Genomic DNA, 15,055 nt, shown 5'->3' with positions numbered 1-15,055 from the left:
CATTGGTCCACGGTATATAGTTTCTCATTAAGATAAGTAAAAGTCCTATGCCTTCTCTTAAAAAAATTCACAGACATGTCCACAAGAGACTGACTGCAGGCAGTGGTTTGCCCCTCTAGATGATTCTCCCAAATCATCACAGTTTCCAGCTGGTCACTTCTCATTTATATCAACTCAGTCACTGTGTGTCTCAGAGACTGAGACTCTTGCCTCAAATCCTTTCTAAAACAAAGCAAAAGATAAACCTTCTGATAAAGCACTATTTGGTCTTCCAAGTCAAATTTAGACTTCTGAGTCTAGTTCTTCTAAATTAAGCTTTAGGTACTTGGTAAATGAAGACTAGGTTGTTTATTATTTTGCTGGGAAAGAGCTCCTAAAGGTTTTATAGGGTTGCTATCATCCTCCTCTCCATGTGCCTGGAAGATCTGTAATGTTTAATGGTCCCAGGCTTGCCCTGTGAGGACAGACTGACAGTCTCTCCTGAGCAGCCAAACATCTGCTGGTTTCTAGCCTCAGTCATGGTGTGAGAGCAGGACAATGCTGGATGGAAGACTGAAGGCAGGATGACTCAGAAACAGATGGTGTATAGCCCCCACCGGGTGTGGAGTCCACTTCCAGAGTCAGTAGAAGGAATATTAATGCCACTAGGATGCCATGTTGAGTGAACACAAAACCACACACACACAAAAATAAGAAAGAAGATTCAATTCTTCCTGTCAGTAATCAGGAAAACTATCTGTTCAAGGACTGACTAGTAGATTCAGAATAGACTTTGCCAAAGGGTCAATAAAATGGAATAAAAGCCTACAAAGATTTTCAGATACCCTGGGAAAGACAGAAGGGTGTGACCTTTTCTAAAAAATGAACTCCTATCCTTTCCTAATTCAATGAAAAATTTCTGAGTACAGCTGTTCTATGCAAAACAATCTATACTTTCAGGAATAAGGTACTTTCCCTAATTGTGGTTGAGTGTGCAGTTTCCAGAACCAGGCTGCCTGGATTCCAATCCCAGCTATGCAGTATACCAGCAATGTGATCTCAGGCATGTTATTTAATTTCTCTGTAATGTCATTTTCCCATACATAAAATAGAAACACTAGTGATACTTAGCTCACAGAGAGGATTAAAAAAAAGTAGTGCAGTTAAAGTACCTAGAATAGTGACTGATCTAAAAAAAACTGCTTTTTGCAATTAAATCTTTTTACTATTATTATAATTATTACTTAACAATATCTAACATGCTTATCTTGTGGCTCTCAGAGCCATGGGTTTCTTACCTCTGTTCTATACTCTTTTATTTACCATTATAAACAGGCTGAATGTTAGAATGGTTTCTTTACTAGCTGAATGTGGGGATTGCATTGGGGATTCCCACATCTTGTTGCTCATTTCAGAAGGCTCTTTGAAAACACTACTTTCTAGTATCCAAACATAGAGAGTCTGATTTAGTAGATCTGGAATGGGCATAGGAAGCTGAATTTTCCGGATGAACATAGATGCAAAAATCCTCAACAAAATTCGAGCAAACAGAATCCAACAACATATTAAAAAGTTCATACATCATGACCAGTGGGCTCTATCCCAGAGATGCAAGGATTCTTCAATATTTGCAAATCAATCAATGTGATACACCACATTAACAAATTGAAAGATAAAAACCATTTGATCATCTCAATAGATGCAAAGAAAGCTTCGACAAAATTCAACATCCATTTATGATAAAAACCCTCCAGAAAGCAGGCATAGAAGGAACATACCTCAACATAATAAAAGCCATATATCATAAACCCACAGCAAACATTATCCTCAATGTTGAAAAACTGAAAGCATTTCCCCTAAAGTCAGGAACAAGACAAGGGTGCCCACTCTCACCACTACTATTCAACATAGTTTTGGAAGTTTTAGGCACAGCAATCAGAGAAGAAAAATAAATAAAAGGAATCCAGATTGGAAAAGAAGAAGTAAAACTCTCACTGTTTGCAGATGACATGATCCTCTACATAGAAAACATTAAAGACACCATGAGAAAATTACTAGAGATAATCAATGAATATAGTAAATTTGCAGGATATAAATTAATACACAGAAATCCCTTGCATCCCTATACACTAACAGTGACAGACAGAAAGAGAAATTAAGGAAACAATTCCATTCACAATTGCAACGAAAAGAATAAAATACTTAGGAATATATCTACTTAAAGAAACAAAAGACCTATATATAGAAAACTATAAAACACTGATGAAAGAAATCAGAGATAACACAAATAGATGGAGAAATATACCATGTTCATGGAAGAATCAATATAGTGAAAATAATATACTACCCAAAGCAATCTATAGATTCAATGCAATCCCTACCAAGCTACCAATGGTACTTTTAACAGAATTAGAACAAATAATTTCACAATTTGTATGGAAATACAAAAAACCTCAAATAGCCAAAGCAATCTTGAGAAAGAAGAATGGACCTGGAGGAATCAACCTGCCTGACTTCAGACTATACTACAAAGCTACAGTCATCAAGACAGTATGGTACTGGCACAAAGACAGAAATATAGATCAATGGAACAAAATAGAAAGCCCACAGATAAATCCACACATATGGACACTTTATCTTTGACAAAGGAGGCAAGGATATACAATGGAGAAAGGACAATCTCTTTAACAAGTGGTGCTGGGAAAACTAGTCAACCACCTGTAAAAGAATGAAACTAGAACACTCCCTAACACCACACACAAAAATAAACTCAAAATGGATTAAATATCTAAGTGTAAGGCCAGAAACTATAAAACTCCTAGAGGAAAACATAGGCAAAACACTCTCTGACATAAATCACAGCAGGATCCTCTATGACCCACCTCCCAGAGTAATGGAATTAAAAGGAAAAATAAACAAATGGGACCTAATTAAACTTAAAAGCTTTTGCACAATGAAGGAAACTATAAGCAAGGTGAAAAGACAGCCTTCAAAGTGGGAGAAAATAATAGCAAATGAAGCAACTGACAATTAATCTCAAAAATATACAAGCAGCTCATGCAACTCAATACCAGAAAAATAAACGACCCAATCAAAAAATGGGCCAAAGAACTAAACAGACATTTCTCCAGAGAAGACATATAGGTGGCTAACAAACACATGAAAAGATGCTTAACATCACTCATCATCAGATAAATGCAAATCAAAACCACAATGAGGTACCATCTCACGCCGATCAGAATAGCTGCCATCAAAAAGTCTACAAACAATAAATGCTAGAGAGGGTGTGGAGAAAAGGGAACCTTCTTACACTGTTGGTAGGAATGCAAACTAATACAGCCACTATGGAGAACAGTGTGGAGATTCCTTAGAAAACTGGAAATAGAACTGGCCTATGACCCAGCAATCCCACTGCTGGGCATACACACCAAGGAAACCAGAATTGAAAGAGACACGTGTACCCCAATGTTCATCACAGCACTGTTTACAATAGCTAGGACATGGAAGCAACCTCATGTCCATCGGCAGACAAATGGATAAGAAAGTTGTGGTAGATATACACAATGGAATACTACTCAACTATTAAAAAGAACACATTTGAATCAGTTCTAATGAGGTGGATTAAACTGGAGCCTATTATACAGAGTGAAGTAAGTCAGAAAGAAAAACACCAATACAGTATATTTACACATGTATATAGAATTTAGAATGATGGTATTGCTGACCCTTTATGCAAGACAGTGAAAGAGACACAGATCTAAAGAACAGACTTTTGGACTCTAGGAGAAGATGGGGGTGGGATGATTTGAGAGAATAGCACTGAAACATGTATATTACCATATGTGAAATAGATCACCAGTCCACGTTCAGTGTATGGAACAGGGCACTCAAAGCCGGTGCCCTGGGAGAACCCTGAGGGATGGGATGGGGAGGGAGGTGGGAGGGGGATTCAGGATGGTGGTCATATGTACACCACTGCTGATTCATGTCAATATATGGCAAAAACCACTACAACATTGTAAAGTAATTAGGCTCCAATTAACATAAAAATAATTTAAAAAAACTCACTGGTGAACCACTGGACTCTGGTGTACCAATTATTAAATATCTGGAGCCAGCTATTAAATGTTCATGAATTTTGCAAACTGGTTGTTCAACTATCAGTAGCTATTGGCTATGGTGGGAATATTTGCATTATGAAAATTGGCAAATGCTACACTTTTTCTTTTTTTCTAGAGAGCTAGTTGACTACCAGGAGAAATATCAAAACCTCAGATATGCAGATGATACCACTCTAATGGCAGAAAGTGAAGAGGAACTAAAGAGCCTCTTGATGAGGGTGAAAGAGGAGACTGAAAAAGTCGGCTTAAAACTCAATATTAAAAAAAACTAAGATCATGGCACCCAGTCCCATCACTCATGGCAAATAGAAGGGGAAAAATTGGAAGAAGTGACAGATTTTCTCTTCTTGGGCTCTAAAAATCACTGCAGATGGTGACTGCAGCCATGAAATTAGAAGATGCTTGCTTCTTGGAAGGAAAGTTATTAGAAAGGTCTTTCCAATAGTCATGTACAGATGTGATTTGGACCATAAAGAAGGCAGAGTTCCAAAGAACAGATGCTTTCAAACTGTGGTGCTAGAGAAGACTCTTGAGAGTCCCTTGGACTGCAAGGAGATCAAATCAGTCAGTCCTATCAAATCAACCCTGAATACTCATTGGTAGGACTGATGCTGAAGCTGAAATTCCAATACTTTGGCCACCTGACATGAAGAGCTGACTCATTGGAAAAGACCCTGATGCTTGGAATGATTGAAGGCAGAGGAGAAGTGGGTGATGGGATGAGATGATTGGGTGGCATCCAATGGACATGGACATGACTCACTGGACATGAGTTTGAGCAAATTCCAGGAGATGGTGAGGGACTGGGAGGCCTGGTGTGCTATAGTCTATTGGGTCACAAAGTGTCGGAAAACTTGGCAACTGAACAGCAAAAGTTGACTATCACACTGCAGGTATACTCTTCTCCTTCCTGGGAGTGTTTCTGCTTGACCAAAATCTTCACTGTTCTCAGGGTTTGTTGACTGAGATTTGGATCTCCCTGGAATGGGGATTCCCATGGCAGAAAGGGCTGTTAGCCAGATATCTCTGCATCCATATTCAAACTCTCATGTCTTCAATGTGAGGCAGATGTGGAAAACTGCCTATTGGTTACTCTAGCTTATGGATGTGTGATAGTCAACTCTCACAAAGATTTAAAATCAATTTTGAGGCACTTGTACATAATCATGGCAGTGCACATTAAAATCCAGATTCTCTTTAAAGCTTTTCTTTAAAAAAATGAGGGACTTCCCTGACAGTCCCATGGTTAAGACTCCATGCTCCCACTTCAGGGGACATGGGCTTGATCCCTGGTTGGGGAACTAAGATCCTACATGTCATGCTCTAGCCCAAAGAAAGAAAGAAAGAAAAATAATCAATGGATAATTTTTTTTAATGGAAAGATCTGGACCTGCTTCTCATTTGAAAAATTCTGGCTAAAGTTGAGTGACCACTGGCAGGATGAAAAATGTTCTCTCAACCTGCCCATTTGTTCCTTTATGCTTCCTGCCTGGCCCCTGAGTCTGCAGCTTACTTGAGCCATATGCCTTGCTGGAAAAGGTGACAGACCAGGACTTCGCAGATGGGCGCTTGTCGTCATGATGCTGCTTTTAACGCATTGGGTAGCCTTGGCTGACTCACTTGCCCATAGGAGTCTTAGTTTCTCATTTGCACCCTGGGATAATGCACACCTTATCTGCCTCTAAATGACCTTGGGATGATCTGAAATAGGAGAGTGTGAGCCCCTGACTGCCGGCTGCAGGAAAGTAAAGAATTATTGCTATCTGTTGATTTCTATTATCTACTGTCCCCTTCTGAAACTCCAATACTTTGGCCACCTCATGCGAAGAGCTGACTCACTGGAAAAGACTCTGATGCTGGGAGGGATTGGGGGCAGGAAGAGAAGGGGACGACGGAGAATGAGATGGCTGGATGGCATCACCGACTCGATGCACATGAGTTTGAGGGAACTCGAGAGTTGGTGATGGACAGGGAGGCCTGGCGTGCTATGATTCATGGGGTCGCAAAGAGTCAGACACGACTGAGCGACTGAACTGAACTGAACTGAACTGTCCCCTTAGTGGGGATGAAGGATCCCAGAACAAGATCTGATAGGAAAAAATGTCTGACTGCATTGGCACACTGAGAATGGATGGGGAGAGATGGCTGCATGGTGAGAAAAGCATATGTAACAGAAGTACCAATGAACTTGCTGAATCTGCAGTCTTGCTCAGGGAGCTTTGGGACCATGAGAATTTAAAGACCTTGTTATTAACCACCTCCAATTTACAGATATGAAAATATGGGCACAGAAGGAACATGGGCTTAGAATCAGATCTGCGTATCAATCCTAGCAACATTCTTTAACCTCTCTGAGCCTCTGTTTCCTTGTGTATAAAATGGGAATGCAAGAATCTGTCTTATAACACATTATGAAGATTCAGTAAGATAATGTGCTTTCGTTACCTAAAACATATTGTAATTGTCCATTAAGTGACAGCTGCTGTTATTAAATCAAGCATATGCTAATTGAACCACTGGCAAACCAGGGAGTAGTTAAGAGAATAAGACGTATTGCTAGTGGATAGTTCCCTACAGGAAAAGAATTTTTCATCAACCAGATGGGGCTCCTTTGACTTCACAATGTGCTGAAGTACTTCAAATCAGTATTTTTCCTAGCATTTGCTACAAGAAGCATGAGACACCCAACCATACAAGCCCAAGTTAACGCAAGTGCTGGGAGTCAAAGGTGGTATTATTAATAGCATTATAAAGCATTTGCAGAGTTGAACTAGCATGTGTTTCCCCTTCAAAACTCCTTAAATATTGGCCCTACTCAACTGGGAATGAAAAATTTGGGCTCAGAGAACACTTATTTATTTTTTATTTTCCCTGCTTTTCATGCCTCTTTTCACCAGCAGGTCTGAATATCGAGACAAAAGTGTTCAAGCTCCTCTGGGCTCCTGACGGCTGGAACAAATTACAAATTCTTGGAGCCAGTCCTTCTTTTGGACTAAACTCCTTTTTCTTTTCCTCTTTCCCAATAAAATTTTTAATTCCAGAAAGTCCCTTTTCTCACCCACTCCTCTCCTAATTCTATTCTGTTTGATTTCCACTGAGAAGCTCCTGAAAGGAGCTGCTGAACCGTGCGGCAGCCAGCATTTCAATTCCTGAACACCCGGAGCTGTTTCAGATGCTTCTGTAGATCCAGCAAGCTTGCATTTAACCAAAATGATTGACACAGCATTTTCCCCCTCCCCAGCATTTCCAGCTCATTAGTCTTACTTGTCTTCCACAGAAAGACTCCCTTGGTTTGGTTTCCTGCCAAATCAGTGAACTTGTACAAATACATGCATAAGTCAAACACACCTACACACACATTGATGTAATAGGTACTGAGTCTGTATCGGCGGTGAATATTCAACAGTTCATTTCTAGACTTCATGTCTCCACTGAAGTTTTAGTCACTTGCTCTTTTCTTATCTCCCCTTCTTCTTCTTTCCCCCCGTCCCTCCCCACTTCTTTACTTTCTACTTTTCCCAGAAACTGCCTCTTTTTTTAGTAGTAATTATAAAATCTCATATTCTTCAATGTCAAAGAGGCTTGAGAAGCTTTCTTATACAATCCTCTCACTTTAGTTCCGAGAAATCTGTGTGCTGGAAAGGCAACCATGTGCCATCAGTGGTTTTTCTTTGCCTTTAGGAAAATTTTCAAGCTCCACAGGCATCACCCAGGACTGCATGGCTCGGGCCCTCCATATTGTGTCGGCCACTTCTCTGCCTCAGTCTCCACACAGTCACCACACAGATCCTTCAGTTCCTGCCTCAGGGCCTTTTCACACACTTTTCTTTCTTCCTGGACAGTCTTTCACACCTGGGCACACACCTCTTCTTTACCACTCCACATTCTATTTATTCCTTAAGTCTCAACTCAAAGGGGACTCCTTAGATCACACACTGTTCCCTGTTCATTTCCTTCCTGGCACGCATCAAATTTATAACTGTGTATTTAGTTGTTTAATGTCTCTTCACCTATTAGAAAGCAAGATCTCTGGAGCTAAGTACCATGTCTTGTCCCTTCCCCCTACTGCTTCTTCAGTGCCACGCATTTGATAGTAACAAGAGACAGTAGTAACAAGAAAGTTAAAACTGCATTAAATAATTAAATGCACTTAAAAGTGCATTCCAACATACAGTAGGTGCAGACAAATACTGCTTGATTCTACTTTTAGAAGGTACCTGCTGCTGCTGCTAAGTCACTTCAGCCGTGTCCGACTCCATGTGACCCCACAGACAGCAGCCCACCAGGCTCTCCTGTCCCTGGGATTCTCCAGGCAAGAACACTGGAGTGGGTTGCCATTTCCTTCTCCAATGCATGAAAGTGAAAAGGGAAAGTGAAGTTACTCAGTTGTGTCCGACTCTTAGCGACCCCATGGACTACAGCCTACCAGGCTCCTCCGTCCATGGGATTTTCCAGGCAAGAGTACTGGAGTGGGGTGCCATTGCCTTCTCCGTAGAAAGTACCTTGAACAGTCAAATTCATAGAGTCAGAAAGTATACTTACTGGTAGATGTCAGGGGTCAGGGGAGCAATGAGGACTTGGTGTCTAATGGGGACAGAGTTTCAGTTTAGGAAGGTGAAAAATTTGGGAGATGAATGATGGTGAGAGTTACACATCAACGTGAATGTACTTAGTGCCACTGAAATGTAGTTTTATATTGTTAAAATCATATGGTTTATATTATGTGACTTTTACCAAAATTTAAAAAAAAACATTAAAAAATCCAGTGAATTTTTACAGTAAGGATCATGGCTGAGCTATTCATATTCCTATCAAATGAATAACTTGCTTATTAAAATTTTTACTTGTGATTATCTATCTTTTGCTAGACAGCAAAAGAATATATGGTTTATTTTGTTACCTTAATTAAAATCTACTCATTCTGTTTCTTTTGTTGAATGTATACATGGTGTAACTTATCTAAATGTGATCAAATATGTCTCAGATGAGTCATTTTACTGCTTTATTAAAAAAAGGAAAGTAATTGTGTCTAACATTTCCTGGGACCTTGCAAGCTTCAGAAACATTGGTCTAAGACTTTTATATGTATTAACTCATTTAACACTTACAACTATCCTATGAGGAGGGTATGATTATTATCCCCATTTTGCAGGTAAAAAGACTGAGTGGTAAAGTCACCCACCCATTATTACACAGCTAGAAAGTAACAGTGCTAGTTTCTAATCCAGGCAATTCTGACTCCAAAGCCTGAACACTTATCCGGGCCATGCTGAGTCTTTATGAAGTGTTCCATTAATATTCATTGAAAGAGTAAATGAAAAATTTATCCAAATTGATTAGCAGCAAAACTGAGGTTAAAACTTAAATCGCTTGATTGATAATCCACTCCTGTTTCTATGCAAACAGAGAGCTTCTCAAGAACTAGCAGAGTGCAATAAAAAGAGAAAGAAGAAATTAACAAATTGGTCTGTTGCTGGTAATGACTATGGGAGGGACCTTGTGTTGGAGATTGTGGAATGAAATGGAAATCATCCTTTTAGATTCAAGCAGGACCTAATGGCAAGTAGAAAAACACTGAACTATTGAAGAGGGCTTAGGATAAGGAATTAGGTTCTCTAGAAACACGAAGTGGATTTATAGTTATTATCACCAACGATTCTCATATGTTTTAGATGAGATTTTTCAAACCTGTTTCTAAAGTATAAGCAACCATCAATTTTATGAGAGTGCCGGTCAGAATTCTATTGAGGATGAAAGCTCCAGCTGCGTGCCTTGTCCGCTGCTGCACCCACAGCATGTGGAGAATTGCTGGCACATAGTAAGTGCTCAGTAATATTTATTGAATGAGTTAATGGAAAAGGCATGTCCACAAATCCATCAGTGTGTCCTCACTGAGTATCTGTTATTAAGTTTATGCAGTCAAGGCACAGTAAGGCTCACAAAGAAAAATAAGTCGGATTCCTTTCCACAGAGAGGTCCTAATCTAGGTGGACCTCATAACAACTACCACTATTAATAAAAGTCACCATCTTGGGGGTGTGCTTTGTCTATATGCTGTACTGTGTCCCTTTGTATATTACGTCATTTTCATACTTCTAACTCCCTTAGGATAATGGCGTTAGTACTAGACTCCATTTGTAGATGTAGACACTGAGGTTTAGAGATACCAATTCCTTGATCACAGTCACAAAGCAAGGAACTTGTGGAGCCAGGATTTGAACTCAGCTCCGTTTGACTCTGGCATCAACTATGCCCAATGCAGTCATCCCATTCTTTCAAGGTCACCACCTATGGGTGAGAGGCATGTTGGGACTACCCGTGTCTGCAGCATTAGAAGGTGGGGGCAGAGATGGAGACAGCACCACAAGAAACACCACTCAGCCTCTCCAGGTCTGCATGTGCTACTGACCTGGTTCTGAGATACTCCCATTCTTCACCTGCCACAAGCCTATTTGTTGTGTAGGACAGATTCAGAGACTCTCCTTCCTAGAAGCCTCAAACACTGTAAGATCGGGTTAGCTCTGCCCTCCTTCACGACCCCTCATTGTAATACTTCTCATCCCACACTATAATCTCATGTGTTTCCCACCCACTATTCTTTGAGTTCTTCCAGAAAAGTGTTTTATCCTTTCAGGGCTAGTGCAGTGCCTGACCTATAGTGTGTCATTTCCTAAATATTTATAGAATAAATGAATTTTGGGTAGAAAGTGCCCCATATGGATCCAACCAATATATCACAGAATTCAAAGGAAGGAATACATGTTAGGGTGTTAATTAAAACTCCAAGCAAAGAACTGCTGAGAAGTTGTGTAAGATGTCAACGCAGTGCTGCACTGCACATGTGTGGACCTAAGGCCTCAGCAGATGAGTGGTGTGCAAGTGGTCCTGGCAATGTCAACATGGTGAAGACATTCTGCACGTACCTGTTCGTGACCTGGGAACTCATGCTGAGGGCGCTGCTGTCACTGGTGCTCAGTACTGCCCTTGCCCTATGCTCGGGGCCACAAAGGTCAAGATCAGGAGAGAATCAAGAGTGGAAGTCTATCATGGTGATGAAGCTGAGCCGAGCTGCATGTACACTTCAGTTCAGTTCAGTCACTCAGTCGTGTCCAACTCCTTGCGACCCCACGGACTGCAGCACACCAGACCTCCCTGTCCATCACCAACTCCCAGAGTTTACTCAAACTCATGTCCATTGAGTCAGTGATGTCATTCAGCCATCTCATCCTCTGTCATCCCCCCTCCTTCTGCCTTCAATCTTTCCCAGCATCAGGGTCTTTTCCAGTGAGTCAGTTCTTTGCATCAGGTGGCCAAAGTGTTGAAGTTTCAGCTTCAACATCAGTCCTTCCAATGAATATTCAGGGCTGATTTCCTTTAGGATGGACTGGTTGGATCTCCTTGTTCTCCAAGGGACTTTCAAGAGTCTTCTCCAACACCACAGTTCAAAAGCATCAATTCTTCAGTGCTCAGTTTTTTTTATAGTCCAACTCTCACATCCATACATGACCACTGGAAAAACAATAGCTTTGACTAGATGGACCTTTGTTGGCAAAGTAATGTCTCTGCTTTTTCATATGCTGTCTAGGTTGCATATGTTGTCATAGTTTTTCTTCCAAGGAGCAAGTGTCTTTTAATTTCATGGCTGCAGTCACCATCTGCAATGATTTTGGGGCCCAAAAAAATAAAGTCTCTCACTGTTCCCATTGTTTCCCCAACTATTTGCCATAAAGTGACGGGACCAGATGCCATGATCTTTGTTTTCTGAATGTTGACTTTTAAGTCAACTTTTTCACTCTCCTCTTTCACTTTCATCAAGAAGCTCTTCACTTTCTGCCATAAGGGTGGTGTCATCTGCATATCTGAGGTTATTGATATTTCTCCCAGCAATCTTGATTCCAGCTTGTGCTTTATCCAGCCCAGCATTTCTCATGATGTACTCTGCATAGAAGTTAAATAAGCAGGGTGACAATATACAGCCTTGATGTACTCCTTTCCCAATTTGGAACCAGTCTGTTGTTCCATGTCCAATTCTAACTGTTGCTTCCTGACCTGCATACAGATTTCTCAGGAGGCAATCAGGTAGTCTGATACACTTAATCTTATCAAAATGAATGGAAGTAAAGCAATCTGAAGGAAATTTAAGACCACAAAACTTACTGAACTGAAATACTGGATTGGCCAAAAAGTTTGCTCAGATTTTTCCATAACATCTTATAAAAAAACCCAGGATGAACATTTTGGCCAAACCAATACATCATACTGTTTATACCAAGAATAACCTGTTGTGAGAAAGACCATCCTGCTAAATCATGATGGAGGCGGAAGACAAACAACAGCCCTGGAAGACAATCTTTCCCTTGGAATTACCCAAAATGGAACTTCATTTTAATTTGAGTGGATCCATTAGTTCTAATGCCATGAGGAAATTAATACAGAATCAACCTGGTCTTAAAATCCATGACTAGATGATTATGATTAACAAGGGAAAGAAAAGAACTTGGAGGAATGTTTCCAGAAGTTTCAGAGTATTCACCAGCTTGCTACTAGCCCTGAAGAGACTTTCATGGCCACAAAAGATGTTATTAAAGAATTCACAGATGATGGTGTCAAGTGCCTGAAACAAAGGAACACACCCAGAAAAGAAAATACTACGGAATGACTGAAAAGACTTTTGTGGAATTTGTACTTTATACTATAAAACAGTCTGAAAAAGAGAACATAGACACTGATGGTATTTGACAGCAATCAACAGAAGAGGGGGCCCTTCAGTAGCCGAGGAGACTGTTAAGTTTCCTGAAGAGCTCTTCCTTTCTACTGAGGACACAGTTCTTGGGCTTGACCTCAGTGGAAACCCTATGGTAGGACAAACAATATTCCTTGGAACTTTTTTAGAACATGATAAAAAATATCTTCATTTGCTATTACATTTTACAGAGATCCCAAAGCAAAAGGAATGAAGAAAGGAAGGAGGACGGATGGATGGATGGATGGAAATCAATGAAGGGAAGGAAGAAGAAGGAAAGGAAATTAGGGAAGGGAAAGGAGGGGAAGAAAAAAAGAAAGAAACTTCTGTATTCCTGGATCTGCCTCCTGATAGAATTAGGCATGGGACATTTCTCAGTTTCCCTGAGGGAAGATCCCTGGATCCAGTGAACTTTGTAAGGCACCCCTAGACACCACTGGGTAAAGCTTAGGGCTTCAGTTCCCACAGGCAACCCTCTGTTCCTCTTGCCCCACCCCCAGGTTGCAATTCACATGGAGAGAAGTACTTTTTTAAGAATATAAACATCATTTAGAAAAAAAATGATTTAAAGTAGAGTTGGGGGTAAAGTGGTCATTAAGATTCCTGTCTGGATGTTTGGACTATGCTAACCTAGGGAAGTTATCCTATATGAGTCCATCTTTACACCTATACTGTTGAGATGACAAAAGTTACAGTTGGGAAGTCAAAATGAAGCAGTACATTAGGAACTCAGCTGAGTGCTCTGTCCTCTGTAAGTACTCAAATGCTTGTCATGGTCACTGCTGCTGCTGTTGCTACTTGTCTTCCAGCATTATTATTAGGCAAAATTGGGAGAGTAGGCATTTTATGAAGAAGTGCACTTCCGAGGAAAAGTACAGAGACATGAAGAAATGTCCTGCCCTCAGGTATAAAGACAACTCATGGCGTTGGCAAAAAAAGGCTACAGATATTTCATGCTGAGAGAGAGTGACTCCTCTGAATCAAGGAACCAAATGCTCAGAAAATTAGAGAGCTGGTGAAACTACGCTCCATTCTTGTTTTAAAGAGCTGAATATCAAAATGAAGAGCCCAACATATGAGCCCGACGTGTGTGTCTTTTCCACTAAACAGACAGGTGAGGCTCTGTACCGTGACTGCCATTGTATTCTCAGGAAATGATCCCCTGGGAACATGGGCTGCTGTCTCTTATTCTTTCTGGAGAAGAGTGGTGTGTCATTAGACATCTTTTCATCTAGAAGAGTGATACCAGTTTTGGCTCTATGTCTAACCACCTAGTCTTTTCCTAAAGCTGCCCAAACAGAAACGTGAAAAGGTACGACCTGGTCCTTATGACTATGATTACAGGAGAGTGGGTGTGCTGGTGTAAGTGATCCTTCAATTGGCTCTTTTTATGAAAGTTGGGACATGCATAGAACCTATTAGGAGGTTTTCAAAATATGTGAAATTATTTAGCTACTTACAAGATAGATCTGTTTACTACTTTCTTGAAGATGCCATTTCCTGACGATGCTAATTATGGAGGCATTTCAGAATAATGACCTCATAAAGTTCAAGCAGCTGTCTCTGTGTGCAGACTTAGACAACACACAGTTATGACCTCACTAGGCCAAGGGCAGGTCTTAATAGCTTGAAAGGACTGTGGTCAGAAAAGGAGTTTGACTTAAACTATTTTCCCTCTTAACTGTTTAATAAAAGGAAGTGTCTCATTAAAGTTGATTATTTCCTCCATGATTCCATGGGGTTAGGGCTGTGGTACCTTCAGATCATTAGACAAAATGAGAGTGATGTCTTGGGATAGATTGGGAACCCCAAAACTCAGCCTTGTACTCCAGTCATTGGAATACTTTGGTTATTTTATTCCATCACACTGGTCATTTAGAGTTGAAGAGTCTAAAGATACTAGTCATTTCTAAAGGCTGATTAGGGCATTTTCCCTGGGGAAAGAGCTTCTCTACAGAGGAACTTCAAGATGTCCAAGAAGATGGGCTCTGTGTTTATTGAGAGACAGGAGAGGTGATCAGGCAGTGATAGAGCCCATGGTACTGGGGAGTAAAACGAACTGCTGCACATTCATAATGGAAGGTCAGAGGCAGAGTGAGAGTAATGGGAGCCTTATAAAAGCAAAAGGGAAAACTAGGGCCATCCACTTATTTAAAATGGAAAAAGGAATGTGTGTTTTTATCCCAATGCCCATCAAATTGCTTTTAGGAAA

The 15,055-nt window shown here is 40.5% G+C and overlaps 1 protein-coding gene and 1 pseudogene across 2 annotated transcripts in view; both read left to right on the top strand.

Moving 5' to 3' along the window:
* GRIA1 (glutamate ionotropic receptor AMPA type subunit 1) overlaps positions 1-15,055 on the top strand; it is a 354,780-nt gene that overhangs the window by 150,737 nt on the left and 188,988 nt on the right. The gene's annotated exons all lie outside the window — the stretch shown is intronic.
* Positions 12,410-13,294, top strand: LOC129559021 (N6-Methyl-AMP deaminase-like; annotated as a pseudogene).

Source organism: Moschus berezovskii, chromosome 8 (assembly GCF_049115385.1).
Source record: "Moschus berezovskii isolate FMDL1 chromosome 8, NW_MosBer_1.0, whole genome shotgun sequence".
Classification (NCBI taxonomy): Eukaryota; Metazoa; Chordata; class Mammalia; order Artiodactyla; family Moschidae; genus Moschus; species Moschus berezovskii.
This window is presented reverse-complemented; position numbering and strand designations above follow the sequence as displayed.